Source organism: Lissotriton vulgaris, chromosome 1_1 (genome assembly GCF_964263255.1).
Source record: "Lissotriton vulgaris chromosome 1_1, aLisVul1.2, whole genome shotgun sequence".
Lineage (NCBI taxonomy): Eukaryota > Metazoa > Chordata > Amphibia > Caudata > Salamandridae > Lissotriton > Lissotriton vulgaris.
Genome location: NC_141685.1, coordinates 1,275,688,475 through 1,275,695,835, shown reverse-complemented (window position 1 = coordinate 1,275,695,835; position 7,361 = coordinate 1,275,688,475).

Here is a 7,361-nt window from a genome sequence, read left to right as displayed (position 1 = left end):
CAATCAGGTAATACTTTACCTTAAAGGAAAGGTGCCTGCAAAGGAAACAGACTGGATGAAAATAGATAATACCACTCAGAATAAAGACGAGTCAGTACATTCATATTATGAACGTCTATTACAGACATTTAAACATTACAGTGGATTAGACAACATTGATATGAAGGATATGACATATTTTATTTATCGATTTGTGTTAGGATTAAGACCAGAAATTTCACAATGGATTAAAGACAATAACATTTGTTGGCAGGCTAAGCCCATAGATGAGGTCCTTAAGTATGCAAAATATTGTGAAGATGAGCTAGAAAATAAGCGGAAAGAGTTGAAAGAGAAAGTCATGTGGGCACAAGTAAAATTAGCAGAGCAACAAGAACAACAGTTAAACCAGATCACTAGCAACCAGAATAAGGGCGATGGAAATGGAGGAAGGCCAAGGGGAAAATTCAATAGGGAGGATTCTAAGAAGAAGTTTCCCTGTCACGGGTGTGGCAATTTGGGGCACTGGAAGGACGAGTTTAAGGCTGTGCAGAATGGTAATGTGCCAAATAATGATTTAAATCCACAGACGCAGAATTAGGTGCCACGGAAGACCCAGCAGCAGGTAATACAGAATCAGTTACCCCCAGCACCTATGCCAAATTACAGGAGCAAAGCACAACAGAGTGTAGATACTTCGAATTGGGAAGGAAGGGAAAAGAGAGATACAGCAAAATCCCAATTTCTTTTGAATGGCACATTCTTTTGTTAAGAACCTTAATGACGGTGCCTGAGGGGGGAGGACGAGGAGTGCGTGCTTGGCGCCTCCTTGCCGGTAGACCAGTCAGGGCCATACGTTGAAGGAAAGGTTGAAGGAAATGATGTCACCTTTCTGTTGGACACTGGTGCTTCCCGTTCTACTGTGAGAATAGCAGATGTTCCAAACCTACCCCTCTCGGGAGAAGCAATCCAAGTAGTGGGCATTTTTTATTAAGCAAATTAGTACCCCAGTTACAGAACCCATGGAAGTTAGAATAGGTAATTGTAAAGAAATGCATAGATTCGTTGTTTGTGATTCAAGTCCTGTAAACCTGCTAGGACGAGATTTGTTGTGCAAAATGAATTGAACCATCTTTTGCACTCCATATGGTGTTGAAATTCAAACCCCAGACGAAGACGGAATTTACAAATTAATGTTAGCGAGACCAGAGACAGAAATTAAAAGAATGACAATAACGGACTTACCAGAAGAACTGCAACAGACGGTAAAACCAGAGGTATGGGACTTTACTGGAAAGGATGTAGGATTAATGGCCAATGTTGACCCAATAAAAGTGACCATAAAAGAGGATGCAGTTTACCCAAATAAACAACAGTATAAAATGAATGCAGAAATAAAAGCAGGTGTTGCAGTAGAAATAAAGCGTTTGGTGGAAGCAGGCATTTTGCAAGAAGTAATGAGCAGTCCATGTAACTCTCGCATAATTGGTATAAAGAAACCGAGTGGTAAGTACAGGGTGGTACAAGACCTTCGAAAGGTTAATAAGATTGTTGTACCTTGCTGTCCAGTCGTGCCAAATCCTGCAGTGAATCTGTATCAGATACCGTGGGAAGCTGGATTGTTTACTGTCATTGACCTATGTCACGCATTTTTCTCGATTCCATTGCATCCAGATAGCAAATTTCTTTTCTCGTTTGAATTCGACAGTCATGTCTATGTTTGGAATCGTGTCCCTCAGGGGTACACAGAAAGCCCCTCGATTTTTAATCAGATTTTGAAAAAGTGCCTTGAGTCAGTAGTACTACCTGGGCAGTCAGTCTTGGTTCAGTATATAGACAACCTTTTGGTGGCGGCTAAAACATGAACAGACTGTATTGTTGATACCATTGCTTTACTGAATCATCTGGGTGAAGGAAGACATAAAGTGTCCCCAGAGAAATTGCAATTTTGTGCTACCTCAGTGAAATATCTGGGGCATCAGTTAGAGAGAGGTGTCAGAAAAGTTACCTCAGGATAATTAAAAACATGAATTTGCCACAAACACAAAAAGAGATCAGAATGTTTCTTGGAGTTGTAGGATATTGCAGGCAATGGATTGTGGGATTTGCAGTCCTTGCAAAGCCCTGATACAAATGACAAAGAAAAGAGCCAAGGACCCAGTAGAGTGGGATGACGAAAGCATGACTGCTTTTGTAAATTTACGAGACTGCCTATGCACAGCTCCATCATTGGGAATGCCTGACTATTCAAAAGATTTTGCACTTTTCTGTGACACACGAGGTAATTGTGCACTTTCAGTCCTGACTCAAATTCATGGACTAGTGCGACGTCCTGTGGCCTATTTTTCTTCCACGTTAGACCCAGTAGCAGCTGCATTACCTGGATGTCTGAAAGCAGTAGCTGCAACTTGCATGAGTCTTGAGCAGAGTGAATCCATCATTATGGGACATCCTGTAACTGTGTATGTTCCACATGCAGTTGTAATCTTGCTAACCAGGACTAAGACTCAGTATCTCACACCTAGTCGGCTGACTAAGTACGAGAGAATTCTTGTAGGTGCAGGAAATGTAACCATTGCTAGGTGTAATATTCTAAACCCAGCAACCCTGTTGCCTAATTCACAGATTGCAGAATTGAAGGAAGACGTTGAACATGACTGCATTGACCTGGCTGAATACAGTACAAAACCACGACCAGACATAAGAAAAGAGCCCTTAATTGATTCAGATTATGAGCTATTTGTAGATGGCTCATGCATGAGACATGAGGAAGGAGGTCTAAGCGCTGCTTACGCAGTATGTACATTGGGAGGTCCAGTGGAAGCATCCCATTTACCTGGAGTCAAGTCTGCACAAGTAGCCGAATTGGTTGCCCTGGCAAAGGCCTGTAAATTTGGAAAAAAGTAGAAAGTAACCATATACACTGACAGACAATATAGTTATGGGGTTGTGCATGACTATGGCCAATTATGGATGCAAAGGGAGTTTCTGACTTCTTCAGGTACTCCAATCAGAAATGGTCTTTATGTGAAAGATTTACTGGAAGCAATCCAGTTACCAAAAGAAGTGGCTGTGGTCAAGTGTGCTGCTCACAAATCTGGCAATGACAAAGTGACAGCTGGTAATCGATATGCTGACCTATTAGCCCAACATTGTGCAAAATATAAGATGGCTGTTAACAAAAAGGTTGAGGTGGGCGGAAACAGCTGCCAACTTATGTTGCTGGATGGTGTGAATACATGGGAAGAAGTGAGAGATTTGCAGAATGCAGCAGAACCCAAGGAAAAGAAACAATGGAGGAGATTAGGGTGTCAGAGAAGGGCTGAAGATGGTGTCATTGTTTATCTTGACGAAACAGTAGTGTTACCGAACTGTCTGCTTGCTCCTATGGCTAGGTTGATTCATGGAGATTCACATTTGGGAAGAGATGCAATGATACGTCTGTTCAGACGAACATGGTTTAATGCGAAGTTCAGGAACATAGCAGAGGCACTCTGCCAGTGGTGTTTAATTTGTCAACAAATGAACCCAGGGAAGAAAACAGTGGTATTACCAGGAAAGATTGGAAAGGCAGAGGGTCCTTTTATTCGATTGCAGATTGATTTCATTCAGTTGCCCGCTTGTCGAGGACTAAAATATGTACTTGTCATTGTCTGCCTGTTTTCAAAATGGGTGGAAGCTTATTGTATTGTGGTATACTTATATAGCGCAACCTGTCACCACCAAGGGCATCCTGGCGCTTTTCCCGCACGCAGAAACGATAGCATCACTGTAGCTAAGCTTTTACTTAGAGAGCTTATCCCACATTTCGGTTTTCCAGTAACAATTGAATCAGATAGAGGAAAAAAATTTTAATAGTGAAATAATGGGCCTAATTTGTGAAGCATTCAAGATTAAGCAAAAACTGCACTGTGCATATCGCCCAGAGGCTTCTGGAGTGGTAGAACAATTGAATGGCACTATCAAGTCAAGATTGGGAAAGATGTATGAGTCAACTCGATTGGAGTCGCCAGATGCTCTGCCACTTGTTCTGATGGGACTTAGAAGTATTCCAGACCGGAACACAGGCTGAAGTCCCCATGAAATACTGATGGGAAGAGCAATGCGGCAAGCATGGGTGCCAGGACACAAACTGCTAAGCATATCTGATGATTTAGTACTGGAATATTGCAAAGAACTGGCTGATCAAGTGTGTTCTATCTCTCGCCAGGTTGGGGAAGATGCTGTTGCCAGACCAGCAACTCCAGCACATGACCTGAACCCAGGTGATTGGGTAGTGATAAAGAAACACACTCGAAAATCTTGTCTTGCACCCAGGTGGGGTAAACCACGTCAAGTTATTCTGGTTACCACCACAGCTGTAAAGTGTGCAGGAGTTCCACACTGGATCCATGCCAGTCATACGAAGAAGGTGACTGAATCTGATGAAACTGAGGCTGAAGGTTGAGCAGCTGAGGGGTCTCAAGAGATCGATCCTGAAGTAGCTGAAGAGGAACAGCCGAGCACCAGTCAAGTTGATTGGATTCCAGTAATCAACATACCTGCAGAATATGTGCGGGCAAGAGGTCAAACCTATCTAGACAGACAGAGTGTAAGTGAGGATGAGATAGGTGTAGAAAAAGATACTCAGATCATAGAAATCCAAGTCAAGAGTGATTCTGAGGAGGACCAGATAGGGAAAGATCAAATAATCGACACTCCACCGAGAACTCCTGAGCCTGAAAAGGGACAGATAGAAATTAGGGCGAAAACTCAAGCAGAAGAAAATCAAGGGTTCGAAGAGCTTGAGCAGGTCTAGGTAGGAATAGACAATTGTGTTCAGGACGAAAAGGGTGAAACAAGCAAAAGTCAAAATCAGCAAATACCTGTACAAGCCCAGATTAGTGACCAGGCAGAAGAAACAGAAATAAGACCTGGAACTAGTCAGATAGAGAGGGAAACAGAAGACAGCATTGAAATCGATGTGCCACAACTGAACGAAAATAAAAGAGCATTCGAAGAGGGCCAAAGCACAGTGCCAGTTAAAAGACTTGGAAAAGGAGACAAATGGCCTAGTTATGTCAAGAAAGTGAGACTGCGTTTAAAGAGAATTAATGAAGAACCTGAACAAGTAGATGAAGTAACAAGTCAAACTGATCAACCTGTGATTCAACCAAGAAGGAGAAGTCCACGACTAAAGAGACTGAATAATAAATACAAAGGCCCTGAGTGGACTTACATTGTATTGGAGGATTTTGAAAACTTGGAAATAAATGACGAAAGTGATGAAGAATTGATTACTGATCAAACTGACGAAGAAGTGAGACCCACCTGAAATTCACACAGGGTAAAAGCTGTGTAAAAGTTACAAAGAGGGGTTGAATCTCCTTTAGGCAGAAATGGCTGATCATACTGTTAATGGAAGACCGAAAAGAAATTGTTTAAAAACATGCTGCAAAGTATGTTTGTGTAGTGAAGCAATAGTACTTATACTTTGGATAGGACTAACAATAGCTATTCCCTACATGATGAGTAAAGACACAAATCTGTACCCTACTAAGCAATTGCCAAAAGACACAGAAGAGCTACAAACCAGAGATACACCACAAAGAGTAGATACACAAGAGAGAGCACTTAGCCTTAGACAAACTAAAGTAGACTTAGAAGCACCAGATGAGGAAGGACTGCATTATAATAGAACAAAAAACAGAACTCATTTAAATGTATTTGCAAACCTGTTAGTACACCATGTAGAAGCAATGGAAATAGAAGACTGCTATGTCTGTATGAAGCTGCCTACTTCAGTAGCTGAGGGTGTGACGGACCACCACTTGCCGCTAACATATGGAATTTCCTGTAGTGTTTTAGCTAGCTTATTTTACAAGAAAGGACCTCTACAGTATTATTATTCCAACTTAGATGTGATATTTTCTGAACTTCCTGTACGTAGAAACCTAAACCCTGTCCATACTACCAGAGATGTAGCACGCTATATGAGTGAATATTTTCTAACTGTAGAAAAAATAGATATAGATGACGCACACAAGAACAACTTAACATGTTTATTACACGAAAAAGAGAAAATATTTTTGAATATGGTAGAGAAAAGAAGAGAGAGTTTCCAAAGAAAAACAAATGACAAGAATCAGAAAATCCCTAAATGGGCTGGGAGTATAGGGAGCACCTCGAATGGTGGAGCTAATGCTGCTATGTTACTGGATTTCGAAAAGAAGGGGAAACTCTGTCTTCACAGAGAAAAGACTAGTTATTATAACAATGTATTCATTGGTTCCAGTGAATGCAAACACAATTACAAGGTAATTGGGGGTTGGGGTTTTAAAGATGGGTCCGAACCTGTGTTTCCCGGAATTTATTATATATGTGGGAACAAGGCTTATTTCAAATTACCAGACCATTGGTATGGGAGTTGTTATTTTGGTATTGTCTTCCCAAAAATATACCATGTGGGTAAAATCGCTGGAAGCAATGAAGAAACTAATGGATTAGTACGTAGCAAAAGAGCTAGTGTTTGGGAAATAGTAGGTGATATATTTAGTGCATTGATACCTACAGTGGGAGTGGCTCTAAATACACACAGAATCTGCAAATTGTCAGCAGTAGTAGATCGGTTATCAACTGACACTGCTGGAGGTTTCTTGATGGTCAATACTGAATTGGTTGCGATCAGATCTATGGTTTTGCAAAATCGACTTGCTCTTGACATGTTATTGGCAAAAGAGGGTGGAGTCTGTAGAATGTTGAAAGCGCAACTTTGTTGTACTTACATACCAGACAAAAGTATTGAAATTAAGGGGTATGTGAGGAACATTACTAATTTGGAAAATGAGCTTAAACCACTGGAGGTTGATAGTGCATGGAAGAGGCTTATCGATGGTCTCTCCTCTGTAGGTAGTTGGTTTTCTAATCTAGGTAAAAGTCTTGTGAGTAAAATACTGATGCCAATGGCGGGAATAGGTTTATTAGTTTTAAGAATAATAATTTGTTGCAAATGTCGAAAACATAAAAAGAAATATTCCATGAATAGGCGAGGAGTAAAAAGAAATATTGAAGAACTCGAATTAGAAGAATTAAATAGCCAGATCTATAAGAAAATGAAAAATTCTCATGATAATGATGAGAAAAGGCAGAATAAAAAGTTTGAGGAGATTGAAATGGGTGAAATGTGAGAAGTTGGCATCTGTTTCATTAATTGGTGATGACATAAAATATCATCAAACAGGGGATTGATGGAGCAAGGATTCGCACGAGAAGCGACTTGCTTGTATTCATGAACCTCGAATAACCCTAACTATGTAATCAACATGTTTGTCTTACTAATTTACCCCTTTCTCATCATTATTTGGTATCCGCGTGAAGCTTGCTTATGTGTTTACTAATCCTAA